This window comes from Lipophrys pholis (assembly GCF_963383615.2).
Source record: "Lipophrys pholis genome assembly, chromosome: 1".
NCBI lineage: Eukaryota > Metazoa > Chordata > Actinopteri > Blenniiformes > Blenniidae > Lipophrys > Lipophrys pholis.
The window spans coordinates 4,971,990-4,986,712 of NC_137635.1; positions in this window are offsets into that span (position 1 = coordinate 4,971,990).

Genomic DNA, 14,723 nt, shown 5'->3' on the forward strand with positions numbered 1-14,723 from the left:
TTTTTTTTTAAATCTCCAAGTGATTGAAGCTTCCTGCTCACTCTGTTGCTGTCAACTCAGTGAGAGTGAACGAGGGTGTGTGCGCTGGTAAACAAATGACACAAAGGATGGGCCACACTCAATGCAGAAGCCAATCAAAACGTGTGTTGTTGGGGGGGGGGGGGGTTAAGTGTGTGTAAAAGATTTATTGACAGGGACTATCTTAACGTTCATCGGGCAAAGTTACAGCGTGACAGAAATACCAGCCGTGATGCAAGGTGGTTTCACTTTGTGACATACTTGACGGGTTAATTTGGCATCTCCTTTCACAGCTCGTCATTGTTAAAACTTTTTTATTTAGAAAAACTGATGTATTTATGTTGATTTGGGCAGTCAATGTTTACAGTAGTGAACAAAACTAACACAAATTTAACAATAATAATTCTCTAGCCCCTCAAATTGTGGCAAATGTACCGGCATTGGTCAAGTCAAATGCTTTCAGAAATTTGTAGCAAATAATGGCGCTGTCAAACTACATGATGTGACAGCAAAAGAACATGAACTGCGAAAACAAAAAGTTCTTTGTTTTGCTCGTTTTACCCCATAAAGGTGAGTATTTCGCCCAACGCTTGTGCTAAACAGTTGGAAAGTGTTTAATGCAGTCATCTGTTATTTCTGCTGCTAAATGGAAGTCTATCTTAACTCTATTGGCAACAATAAAGCAAAAAAACAAACAACCTAAAGTCTTTTCCCACAAGCTGTCACAGAAAGCCGAGTGGTTCCCCCAATGTTTGTGCTAAAGATTCGGGAAATGTTTACTACAATCACGCATCACGTCAATTGTTGTTGACAGATGAGAGCGTTTCTCAATACTGTGACGTAATCTGGCTTCAAAAGACGGCAAGTTGAGTTTCTGCGTACGCAAAAATAGAAAATGTTGGGCGTTTTTAAGAATTTTAGGCTCATGAAAGTACTTTCATGATTGGCAAATCTGAAGTAAAAAGGCAGCGAATTAATTTTTTTAAATTCCTTTCTGAAAAGTTTCTCGTTTACACGGCAACGTTTTGAAAACGATGTTCATTTACACGGAAAACGGCAGAAAACGGACACCCAAAACACAAAAGCTTTATGTTTTCACTTGTAAACCTTGTCATGTAAAGGGGACAAAGCCTCTGTATATTCTTTGGATATATCCAGTGGTTTTATTTGTTTGTCTATTTTTTTTAACAACTGTAAGGTTGTGTCTGGTCGGTTAACAGATAAGGAGAATTCATCCTCGAGTGTTGGGACAATTAGAAAACAGACCATCAGTTTAAACTAATGTACATTTCTTGAAAGTTGTACTTCGAGGCCTTCAGAATTATTCCGTAATATTTTCTGCATCCTCTATATTAGTCTGTCCTCAAGGCTTGGAGGGTTTCCATGCACTGATGTAGTAAATTCTAACACATGGGGATGAGGGTAAAAAGGTTTGATCTCAGCACCTCTGATAGTGTTTAAGAAACTGGATATAATCACAATCAGATGATTTACCAAAATATTTATTTTTTGTTTTTTTTGTTTGTTCCTTTGTTTATATCACAGTGCAAACAGCAAAAGTCAATATCCTTTGTGCAGTCGTGAGCTTTCAAACTTAACACAAGACTAGTTTCGGCTAAAAATTTACTTCATCCCAAAAAGCGGTAAACAATTACAGAAAGAAGTGCTCTTATTGCTAAAGATCGCTTTTAATGACCCCCGTATCTGTTTGGGATTATTGCAGAATGAATTTGGGAATGAACAAATGTCTCCTAGAGCGTGTTGTGTGACAAATAAACACAATAAAGTCAAACTTTAGTCACGTTGTGGCTTTGTGATGCTAATTTGACTGTTTTGCAGGGGCGACCCACACGAAACAATGATGTAACTCAGCCAGTCCACATCTGCTTTGTCAGACAGCTGGAACTTCAAAAGTACAACGTGTATTATGTAATGTAATGAGAGCCCAGAGCAGAGATACTAGGTAGGAGTAGAACAATGATAAGGAGAGTGTAGGGTATCGTGTCTGTCACTATTTGTTGACATGTTAGCCACCAAACATTTGAAAAGGAAGATGAAAGTTGTAATCACGTCTGACTTTTCGAAGTAGCTCTTTTTTCCCCCAACAAATCAGAACCATTAAACACTCAACCCGATTACAGATTTTAACCATAATGCGCCTGATGTGCGGCAACCCTTTGTTTTGGGGGAATTTAATCAAAATGAGTAACAATTTGTTTTAATGAGTTTGTATCGGGAATGGAACCGTTTTTCCGAACCCCGGGCCTAAATCACTGTTTATCCCCCCGCAACAGGAGGGCATTCACTCTCACATAAAAGCCTTTTTTTTTAAATATAAATCTCACGTTCATTCATGAAGGATTATTTCACAACTCATCCAAAAAGATGACTCACAGTCTGGTATGTGATTAGATCCACCCAAACATGGAGCACATTAAAGTAGAACCCTATCAGTGGAGTAAAAAACCAGAGTGTGGATTACTGGTCGCAAAACTTTAACCTTGACGTAATCAAACTAAGGCGCCACATTCGGTAGGTAAAGCGAAGTAGCAGGCGGGGTAAGTAGCGTGAAAAATAAATGTAACACAGGAGCTGTATTCAAAACTGAAATGCCACTTGTTCTCCTGAGCCTCCAGAAATGCCCCACTAAATACTTCACACTGAGATTTAGTATTAGATCTCTCACATTCCACTGGCATAACAAACAGGGCGGGGAGAGAAGGAATCCCCCCCCCCCCCCTCCTTTTTTGTATTGTGTGGGAGTCACAGAAGAAAAAGGTCTTGATGCTCCCAGTGTCATTCCAAACCAAGTACAACACCAACAGAGTAATTTCTAACAACGTATGTGGCAGGTATTCTGGCTCAACCACAAAGAACGAGAATGATTTAGTAGGTGTTCAGTAGTGTGGAAGTTCATACAGCCAAAAAAGAAAGAAGAAAAAAAAAAAGCAATTTCTGAAGTCCAGCAGCAGAAAATTCTCCATAGTCCCCTTTAAATCTACAATAACAATCATAAACCCTCCTCTTTTTCATTTGCCTTTATTTATACAGGAGAAACACATTGAGATAAATAACCTCTTTTGCAAGTGTGTCCTGGTAAACACATGGGGCAGAAAATAAAAGACGCATCATATGACCACAACACAATCACATTCCTTCACGTTGCCACGGTTGAAAAAAGAAGCTAATAAATTTAGAAAACTTATATAAAAGCATTTATAGAAACAGAACTGTGCTATCAGCCCATTCGGTTCACAGTCTAACATCTAACAATAACATTAAAACAAGTAAAATCAGCACTTCAATCAAAGAAGAAAGTGCTTTCCCCTTTTGTAGTCATTTTAAATAGTTATTGTTTGGTTCTGTGAAAATATAGACATTTATCATCACACATACTCTGAGCCTCAGCAAAGAGAAAGTTTAAAGTTTAAATTTAAAAGGTTATTGTGGCACTATTCCACTGGTCAGGCCCGCTGAAGATGCAATTGGGATTTATGTGGTCCCTCAAATTAAATGTGTTTGACACCCCTGACCTAATCGGAATACAAAGGGTTTTCCGAGGCCTTAAAGAGACAGTATCTGGGAAAAGTCGTTTCAGACATTGGGTGAACTGGGGGGCTCCACCGTGGAACAGCATAATCATGAAATCATAAAAAGCTTTTTTATTGGAGTTTGATCATATTATAAATCTGAGTCATTATGTATTAGACCCACTTTAATTTGAATTTCTGTCTTGTTAAAGAACTGTGCTAAGTAAGTAAACTCAGAAAAATCAAACCAGATGCGACTCAAAATGTGGACAAAATGTGTTTCATCAACGTCAGACCTTTTTTTTTTTTTTTAAATAAATCCCTTATACAAGATCAGCATGTTCAAATTACAATGGCAATATCTCTTACATCATCATTAGAACAACGGCGAATGTGTTGTTTTAACATAGAACTCCAAAGATTGTTTTGCATTTTGAATCCTGAGCAAACTTGACAGAAGCCCGTGGCTCCACTGCAGCCCAATGTTGGCAAAAAAAAAAAAAAATCAAAAATCAAAGCCCAAGTGGGTAATAAGTGATGGAAAACTGCTTTCCATCAACTAGCATCTGCATTTCAGAGAAGAAAACTTGGACTGAAGTCTGCATTTATCCATGACCAGATAAACAGGATGCCATACCCCTTATTAGGAGAATTTAAGGCCTCCATTAGCAGTCTGTTTGAAGGACGTATTATTATTTGGGTTTGGTCCCAAAATGAGTCGCATGCCAATTTCTGGCTGGTGAACGTCAAACAAGAGAGCTGTTTAGGATGGTCGTAGCAATGGGCATGTGACTGAGCCAAAATGGCAAGAACTCTCAAACAAATATGTCTGATGTCTGCGTCCGAGGCAGCCAGTTTGTTTTGGTGCTGAAGCCTGATCAAAGTAAATCAGAGAGATGATGTCAATTTTATTCAGTAAATCTTTCCCACTGCGATCTGTCTTGAGCGAGCAGGGCTGTGGAGTCGAAACGCCTTTGATTGATGTAGATGATACTCAAACCAAACACTCATAAATACTGAAAGAAGTGCATGGGAAGCGCAGGAATATGAAGGATTTAGAGTGTTGGGAGCTGCCTTGACGTTACCATTTCTTACCGCCATCAATCTGACATGTTGGTGCCAATTTCAGGCATAAACGCAAGAAAAAAGGAAAGTTTGCATGACAACATATCAGACTGAAATCTTTTCCAGGCTACCTTTTTGTTCTGAACGATTCCCACCGAGAGTCGCGGAGCGAGAGGCTGGTTTCACTGGTACAGTGCTTGCAAACAGAACAGACTTTTCATACAAGGGATCTGAAGAAACATATGGCTTTGATTAGAGGGCAGGGCAGCGAGAGAGGGAAAGAGAGAGAAAGAGAGAGAGAGAGAGAGAGAGGCCAGAGGAAACTGCAGAGAAAGACAGAAAGGTGTTCTCTGTGTGTGCATCAGTAAAACAACAGAGGGAGAGGGCTGACTCAAGCAGTGACAGTGTTTTCACGCTGGATGAGCGTATGAATGCGAGTGCGTGTGGGGAGGGTGCGTGCGCTCATTAACAAAGGCCGAATAAAGGATGACTCACGAGGGGGAGAGAGAGAGAGAGAGAGAGAGAGCTGGATTTGAAAAACAGTGCTCTGTGTGTGAGCTCTTCTTCTGTCCTTGTGGGGACACTAACCTGATAGCACGTTGACCCATGAGGAAGCAGAACAAAGTGTGGACACAAATTGACGTCTCCCATCAGGAAAATGTGCACATTTTAACATGAAAACGTGTTTACGGTCACACTAAGATCAGTCTTAGGCAGGGAGAAATTACATCTAAGTTTACAGGAAGTTTGCAGGAAATGAATGTAAGTCGGTGCAATGTTCCCTGAAGGCGCGGAAAGAGAACACATCTTTATTCTGGTGTTCACTGTAATCATCAAAGAAAGTGAAAGTTTATTTTTCTTCCTATAGCATCGGAAACCCCGTTTATTTCCCCTTTAAAAAATTGCCACGTTTGGAAGGGAAATGCATTTGTGGCATTAGCAGCTGGTTTGAGTACGTGTGTTGCCTTGTGAATTAAAATCACATCTGCCAGTGCCAAATAGTTTTGCTCAGCCTACGAATGCAGTAGAATCAAGTTTGTGTTCTTTATTCTGTGCGATCAGCATTTTTGGGACCATAAAGAACATTAAGTAATGAGCGTATGCTTTACCTACTATCAAGAATGTCATTAAGGATTCATTCTGTGCAGCCTGTTAATTAGTCTGTTGCGTCGACGACACCAAGTCAAAAAAAAATTTGGGAAATTCACAGCTGAGGCAAACAAAGTCTGAGCCAATCTAGGATTTGGTTTCAAAACTGGAATCTGTTGCGTGGGATCTGGTTCATATACACTAATTGCTCTATTTACAATTCCCCCTTTGCCGAGCATTTGCTCATGTTCACACATCCTGTCTGAATTACGCAGTATAGCTTGTATAATGACACGCTAAAGAGCAAAGTGGGATAAATATTCAAATCTCAGTTATTAAGGAGGCGTCTAAACTAATGGGTGCAAAACATATAGTGACAACAGAAAAAGCAGGGAAGTGAAGATCTGAAACACTTGGAAAATATGCTAATTTTCAGGTTGACTCATATCATTTTTCAATATGAGAAACAGAAAACATTCATAGCATTGACTGTCTATTGAGACTTCAGTACTGTCAACACGTAAACTGACGAACATCAGAGGAAATACTGCACTAAAACTCAGACATTATATAGCCGGTTGGCAGTGTTTGAAATATGGCAGTGGGCTGCTGGGATCCGGGACCATCCCGGGGCTCAGATGTGATGATATAAGCGAACTGCAGTGGACCCGGGATGGAGCTGCCTGCGCTATCTGCTCCCGCAGAGTTTTGGCCGGAGCAGGTTTAATACATCAAAACCACAACGAGTCCAAGGTGGCTCGCAGCTGTGCATCTGTGCTTCAAGTGCATCATCTGAAGGAATATTCAGCACAGCGGGGGAACGCAGATACCCCTCGACACTGCTCACGGGCAACTAACTGGCAGACAGTATGCGCTAAAGGATCGTCCCAGTTTGTACTTGCAATCTGTGGATTTGAGTTAGTCAGTCTTTTTTCTTTAAATAAGACATTTGCCATAATCTAAAGAAGATTTGGGAAACAGCACATGTGTTTTCATACTGAAGGCTCCTTCAGTATGTTGGCGAGGGCAAGTGTGTCCTCCAGATTTTGGCTTCACTGTTTTGTTTTGGCAAATCAAGAGATTGAAGAGGAGGAGGACAGTCTTTCTCAAGAAGAATCTTGGGGGCGGAAGTGTTAAACAAAATTATAATAATGTCTATATTACATTATATTATATTATTAAATCCACAAACATCTAATCTCTTGAACTGCCCTGGATGCTACCCTTTCCTTCGGTGTTCCTCAGGGCTCTGTCCTCAGTCCAATTTTATTTTTTTATTAAATAAATGTATTTCCACTGTTTTGCAGGCGACACCAAAATAGTTTTCCCACCAAACAGGCCAGCCCTCTGCCAGTGTGTACTTGGTTCTCATCTTCCTAACAGGAGCCAAATCTATTCTCTCCAACTTTTCCATTTTCATCCTCTCCCTTAAGAGTCTTGGTCTGATCTTGGAAAGCTCCAGCTGGTGTCGAACATGGGTTTCTCATCATCACCTGAACACTAATCCACTGCTCACGTCGCACCTGTCCTGCAACCATTTCACCGACTTCCTCTCCATACATTCAAGTTTTGAGTTGATTGCTTTTATAAACGCGCTCCTCGATACCTGCCAGACCTTCTCCACATCAGTACAGAGTCCCTCTGCTCTGCTTTTCATGCACTTCGCCGCATCGTTTCAGCGTTTCTGCAACGGTTTGAAAACGATGTCCATTCACACGGCAATCAAGATTAATAATGGCGAGTACACAGATGACTGTTTGGACGGACGACAATGTTGGATTGCTATTCCGGGAGACTCTCCACTGTAAATCCACCAAGTCCCGGGAGAATATGGACACGACACCCAGGAGGCAAACTTTGTTGTTATTGTCCATCTACTCGCACACGTGCAGAAGAACTGGAGTGTACGTGGGGAGTGGCAGCGTTTCAGAGAAGCTGCGTTTGCCGCCATTACCACGGAGTCGGAGCGTTTTCCAAATATTCCACCTTGGGAGACATTTTCAAAAAGTTTTAAGTCGTTGTCCTGTAAAAAAAAAACCACCCAGAATGCAACAAAAGATTTCTGATTTTACTTGATAATGTTGTCGTGTGAACAAGGCCTAAGTCATTCTGCACCCCACCTTTGGAAAGCCTTTCCTCCTGACATCAGTGACACTGAATTGACCTGAACACTTCATTCGTTTTTTTGTTTTTTTGAAACATACATACTTTCACTTTTAGTTTAAAATCCCGCCCTTTTAAAACCTGCTCACCGTGATTATTGTTGTTTTGGTGCCTATTTAATAATTTCTAATCTAGATTTAACGTGCTTAAAACTGTCCCTGCATGGTGTCCTTGAAGATGTGTTTAAATAATATGTATTATCATTATTATTATTACTATTAGAGCACAGCAAAAAAAAATTAAAAATGCTGGCCTTTCACATTCATACCCTATCACACAGAAACTAAATCAACTTGGGTAAAAGTCTCTTCAGTGCAACTAGGTTAAGTTTATTTGTGCAAAAAAACATAACCAATTCTGGAAACGAGTCCAACCAGTCGCCTGATTTCCATCTGAGAAACACCGCCACTCCTCTTCGCTTGCTGAAACACACGGATTAATAAAGTGCGCATGCATTTAATGGATTCTTGCACTATTCTTTCGGCAGTGATCCTCGTATTTGGATTAAAGGTCCCACGTTTTAATACTACGCTCAGTTAAGACTCTTACAGTTTAATACAACAGTTCCACAATAAATCCCCTCTTCATGAGGGTTTTAAGGGTTCACTGTTTGTGGAGGCCACTTTGGGCTGTGTTCGACATTATGGTCACTCTGGAGGTTTTATGCCCAGCCCGTTTATTTCACAGAGGGGTAAGCTAAGTAACAGAAACACCTCTTCATAAAATGCAACAGTAGTTCAAAAGCAGCACAAACCCTTGCAGTTCCTCCTAAAAATGACAGTAATAAACTGTCAAACTGCGGCGAAGGAGGATTCTCATTATGTGTTTACTGTAGATTGCCTCCCAAATGTCTTTTGTCCCTGTGGCCTCTCACTTGGTGGTGTAAATAGGGGGCCTGTTGTGAGTCAGAGTGTAACGTGGAGTGTTTATTTTCACCACGTTGCCCGTGTGTGTGTGTGTGTGTGTGTGTGTGTGTGTGTGTGTGTGTGTGTGTGTGTGTGTGTGTGTGTGTGTGTGTGTGTGTGTGTGTAGAACAGAAATCCAGGAGGAAAAAAAAAATGAAAAGTCCTCCTTCTTGTGCTCTGGGTTTGATTCATCTGAGCAGTGGAACTGATTTGCCCTCTTTAATTTCTAGAAGGCATCACACACACACATACAAACAAACAAAAAATTAAAAAAAAAATAATGAGGACATAGATCACCATCCTAAAGGATGGCTCACAAGACTTTATATAAACACTGGCATCACCTGTCACAACCAAAAAACAAACCTTTGCACGGGAATGAAGACGGTGGAGTGCACAAAAATCTTTGTTTATTTAAGTTTTGCCTGGAAAACAAAAACACACAAGCAAACTGTAGCAGCAGTCCGTGCAGAGCACATGAAGCAGGGTTTAGATCCGGTTTGTGTTGACGTAAAGCAATGAGTCGAAGTGAATTCTGCCCTAACAAACCAAAAGTAGATGCAGAAGCTTTGCTGCAGGGGCTGAATCTCCCGGCGGCTGGTTGCCTGTTTGAGCCCCTTCACTCTCCAGCAACACGCTCGTGCAACGCGACCCGAGGAAAGTTGTCGAAAACTTTGAAGCGATGGAGCGACAGAGCAAACTTACCCTCCCCAATGTCGTCGAAGTCCACTGAGCATCCACTAAATCCCCGCATGAGGACCGGCGGCCGGGGGTGAAGTTCTGGCTGAGTGAGGTCGCTTCATGTCTCCGCTGGAGGACAGTTCATGATGCGGCGGCTCGTGCTGCGGTGGGAACACGCTCTCCCCACGGTGACGCCTTCAGGGCGGCTCGGAATCCTGAGCTCCAGGTTCACAATTCTATTGAGCATAGTTTACCCACTCATTTTCCTACAACTGATAACTGTTTTTTTTTTTTGTTCATTTTCTGTTATTGATGCTCCTTATTTATTCATTCCCTATTATTATTATTATTATTACTATTTTTTATTATTATTATTTTTATTATTATTAAATGCATAATTCTAAAGGGGTTATATTAGGCAAAATTCACTTTCTAATGGTTTTCCAACAGTAATAATCATCCTCATGCCTTGGAATGATGCCCCAGAAGTGAAGAAAGTCTGTCCTCTCTCTCCCTGGTTTGCTTCATTTTCTTTTTTTAAGTGTGCTGCTCCAACGAGCCAATCAGTAATCAAACCCTATATAGTGTCATCAGGGGTTAAGCCAATCCCAATCATGGTAGTCACCCCACCCCCCCCCCCCCTTTGACCCACCAATAATTAGGCAGCTCTGCTCTAGTACATGTCATTCGTATTTAGCTAGCGTTTGTTTATTTGTTTGTTTCAATGAAAAAAATTCTATTTTTTTGTGCTCTGCACAAACTTGGTCCACATACCATGAAGCTGAAACCACATGCAAGGATTTAACAGGTTGCAAAACACATGAATGAATTTCCAGGACTGCTGGTGAGATCATTCAATGGGTTTAAATTATTTTACAGTGGCATGTGAGGTGAATTGTTTGCTTTACAAAACAACTTTTCAAATAGAATCTCACAGCCTTAATTAATTTGCGACGAGACTCTTTGATTGCCATTTGTAATTTAATTGCAATATGTCCGAGTGCACCTGAACGCAGCATGTGTCTCTACCAGTAGCCAGACGGGTCGTGGACAGGAGGACAATAAGTTCAACATTGAACGTGTGTGTGTCACTACATCGGAATGTGTGACAACCGTTTCTTCCCTTAGTCAGTAAACCACGTTTTGCATTATATTCTATACATTCCTGCTTCTGGCTCAAAATGAATCAAACTTTTTACTGTACAACTGTGTGTGTGTGTGTGTGTGTGTGTGTACGTGTGTTACACACATTAAAATTCTTTTTATTACATTTGGGGTTCATTCATCACTCTATTTCACAATAATTACTTCCAAATAGCCGCACCAGCCATTTCCACTGCAGGTTGTCTTGCACTTTACATTCTGACATTTCAGTCCTATATTTGATGCATCTGGCCCGTACTCTCCAGAGGCAGATTTCTCTGTTATCTGAGTTAAATCGACATATATACCACATGCAGTAATGTCTGAATTCATTGGACATAGGACAGTTTTGCATAAGTGATATTCAGATTGTATGTTCACTTTCATTTTCATTCATATCCTCCTGGTTATTGTTAAAGTTGTTTTAAAAAAAAAAAGTAGGTTAGTGTTGTAGACTTTCAATTTTTTCCACATCTGCACGTGCATGAGAGAAATGCCCTTTTCCACTTCGCAGCCTGTAACTGCATTTATTTCAACTTGGAAAATGAGGGATTATTTTCCAATTCCCTCCGATGGGAAGTCTTATGCCATCCAACAGGAATGTGCTATACCCTTCCATCCTTCCAGCTTTCCTCCACCCAGGAACGAACCTGTGGGAATCCCCAGAAGCTTCATGACTAGGCATTTTAACATCCCACGTGCCTGCAGTGACATACTTTATTAAGACGTCCTCTTGTGAAGCGGGAACAACTGCCAAAATTGGTTTAATTCACTTAAATGGGTACTGACAACCTGTCCTCAAGTACTATCAATGCTACTTTATTTTAATTGTACTCCACTACAAATACATAAGAAGACTTTGAAAGATACAAGTAATAAAAGTACGTGTATGTAATGCTTGAATTTTATTATATTGACGATCAACTTGACAACAAAAATGATGGTCAAAGGATTTGAATGCTTGTTTTTAAAAGTATTTATGGGATAAAGGCTAATGTCCAAAGCTGAATTTAAATATGTATAGCTGAAGGTCATTTCCACTTATACTGTAAATCTGGCTAAACTTCACTTGACGGTTGTACACCTGTTGTGTTTTATGGCTTGACGCTTTTCAAATACAACATCTCAACTGTGAGAAACTGTAATTACTGACTGCTGATTTTGAATGATTCTGTTTTTAGAACAAATAATTCAGCAAAATTCATCTTTGGCTCACATTCAGACCGTGACTGATTGTCTGTGCCGAGAAGATTGCATGAATTCAACCGAGCCACGACTTCCTGGAGTTTGTGAAAAGGTTGCATTACACTGTATCCCTACATGTACATCCCAAGTTCTTGTATTAATGAAGACTGCTTAAGGTTTCGAAGACGTTTCCCATCTCATCCATGAGGCTAGAACAGTTTTGATAAAATCCAGTTGCTATTAGACAGAAAAAGCAGCATGACTGTGCAGGTTACTTTCATATCTTTTGATTCATCTGATCTGACGATGCGGAAACTACTTTGAGTAATGTAAAGGCACAAAACTCTTCTTCTTCATACACTTTTTGCCTTTAAAAGTAGCTGCCTTTTGTTGATTAACTCAATTTAAAATCACCTCAATGTTTTTTGTTTTGCATTAACGTTAAATCCAATTGAAAACCTGATCACTCTGAAACTGAGGTTCACTTTATTGTATTGATTTTACAGTTTATACAACCACACACCATGGAGACAAAGCTCCCACAGTCACAAAAGCTGGTGGTGTGATAACAACCCAGCGGTAAGTAAACATGTGGTAAAGGGGAAGTGTACAATTAAACTGATGAATGTCAGTGCTGTATTTTTAATTTTCTTTTTTCTGATATTCAAAAAGTCATTCCCATAGAACAGGTGATGCCACACCAGGTGTTTAATTTAAGTTCCCTTGATAATTCACTGTCAACAACACAATGAAAAACTGTGAATTATTCAGGCCACTTATATCCCTGTGAAGTAAAGAAGTTGCTTTTAACCCCTCGAATGGCAAGCGGTCTGGAATGATAACTTACACAATATGACAACCACAGAATCCAAGCTCATATTAAAAAAAAATGCACATGGCAGTTGGGTAAAAGGTGTGACAACAGGTTTATAAAAAAAACAACCAATTACAGACATCCACTGGTAATTCTTTACCATTTCAAAGCATATTTAAGGTATAAATGTTGAATATGATCGTCTGAGTGAGCAACCTTTGAAGGGTTAAGAGGAGGTTGGTACATTTGTGGACCCTGCCCTCTGCTGTTAAATTAAGTTCATCACATATGCAAGCACATATTTTTCTTTCATTTTTTCCACTTATGCCAGAACAGTATTGTTTATAGAGGAGACACAGTTCCTACTCAAACAAACCTCAGTTCAATAATCACACTCGTTTTGTGTGTTGTGGTTGACGGTGTTTAACAGGAATAATAGAGAGTGCCTTCACTGCAACTGTAAATAGAAAGAAAAAAAATAGCGGTACAACTTTAACTGGCAGCCTTAATTTCTCTAGATTCTCAAGTTATTCCACCCTGCAACAAAGAACTACTCTTTTCCTCTTCAGTTTCTTTCTGCTCACTGCTTGGCCCGAAGAATTCTCCCTGCCGAGATCCAGAGTTTGTGTCTCCATCTGCATGCAGTTAACCGACGTGGCTTTACACTGCAGCACAGCCCGCTCGTTCTGTACGTTCTGTACACAAAGCCTCGCTGGGTGAATAAACAAACATACAATGCCAAGTACTCAGTCGGGTATTGTGGCAGCAACACCGGCGCAGCTACCTGACTCATCGTACAAGAAGTTTCATTTCCGGTTGAAAGGATTCGTTCAAGATTTGAATAGTGGGAAAAGTCAAGATCAGAGACAATTACAGTTGTACATTCTCAAAGTATTTATTATTGCATCACAAACGAAATACACTTGAATAACAATATTGATGTGGTACAGTGGTTTTCAAAGTATGGGGCAGGCGTCGTGGTGTCAGGGATCCGCAGTGGAGGAAAGGGAAACGAGTAGGAGGGTAGTAACGTTGTGAAGTAATTCAAGAAAATAAAGATTTTAGAATCATTGTGGTTTCAAGATGGGAAAATAATTGTAAGCTCAAATTCATAAATGTGAAACTGATAACTATGTGAAGAACTAACCTGGTATTTAAAAGCACAAGCATCTAACACAAAGAAAAGCCTTAATAATCTCATTAAAATAATGAGAAAAACATGAGGAAGTCTGGCATTCAACCAAAAATGACAACTTGGTGTGAGTTCATCATTTCACACATTACAACAAAAAACGCTTATATGATAAAAAGTGGTAAAACTATTTCAGCATAGTATAAACACACTCAAAACAGCTGGAGTTGGGTTATAAGGCTTACAGGTGATCAGCTTTCACCTAACGGACTATTGGAAACGGTGTATTGTCCAGACACTGCCAGCATGAAGTCTACTGAGCTATAGTATTATAAGAAATTAAGAATTAACTTAAAAGCAAATCATTTAGCGCATCAGCATCCAAACTGATCCATTTAAAAGAACGAATAATGCTTGTTTTACAAATTGAAATACAAAGCTCTTGATGATAAATACGGTTAATTGCATATTATACCAAATTTGGATCAATTAGCTTCATGTTTTCCTTTGATTTTGAATAAAGATAGATTCATATATATATATATAAAGTCCTCACTCCAACAATACAAAGAGCTGCATTGTTCTTTAAGCCCCCACAAGTCGCACTACATCCTATCCTATGAGCATATTATTCCTGTGTGACTTTTCAGAATAGAGGAATCCAAAAACATTCATCACAAACAGATGAGATGTGTCACTTCAAGCATTTTAAAAAAAGAACAAATGGACATTGGCAACAGCTAAGAAGCATATTATGAACATGCAGCTCCACTGGCACAGACAGAAACGGCGGCCAGCGTGTAAAAAGTGGAGAAATGAATATGAATATAAGGATGGTACTGTCGCCGCCTTCGCTTTCTGGCTGTACTTTGCTCCATTAAATATAAGGAAAAGTCTACAGGTGGATTATGACTTCAGTCATGGTGATAGGAAAAGTCCTTTCAAATGGACAAAGAAGAAAAGTTTCTTTAAACTTATTTGATAATGTTTTTCTACAA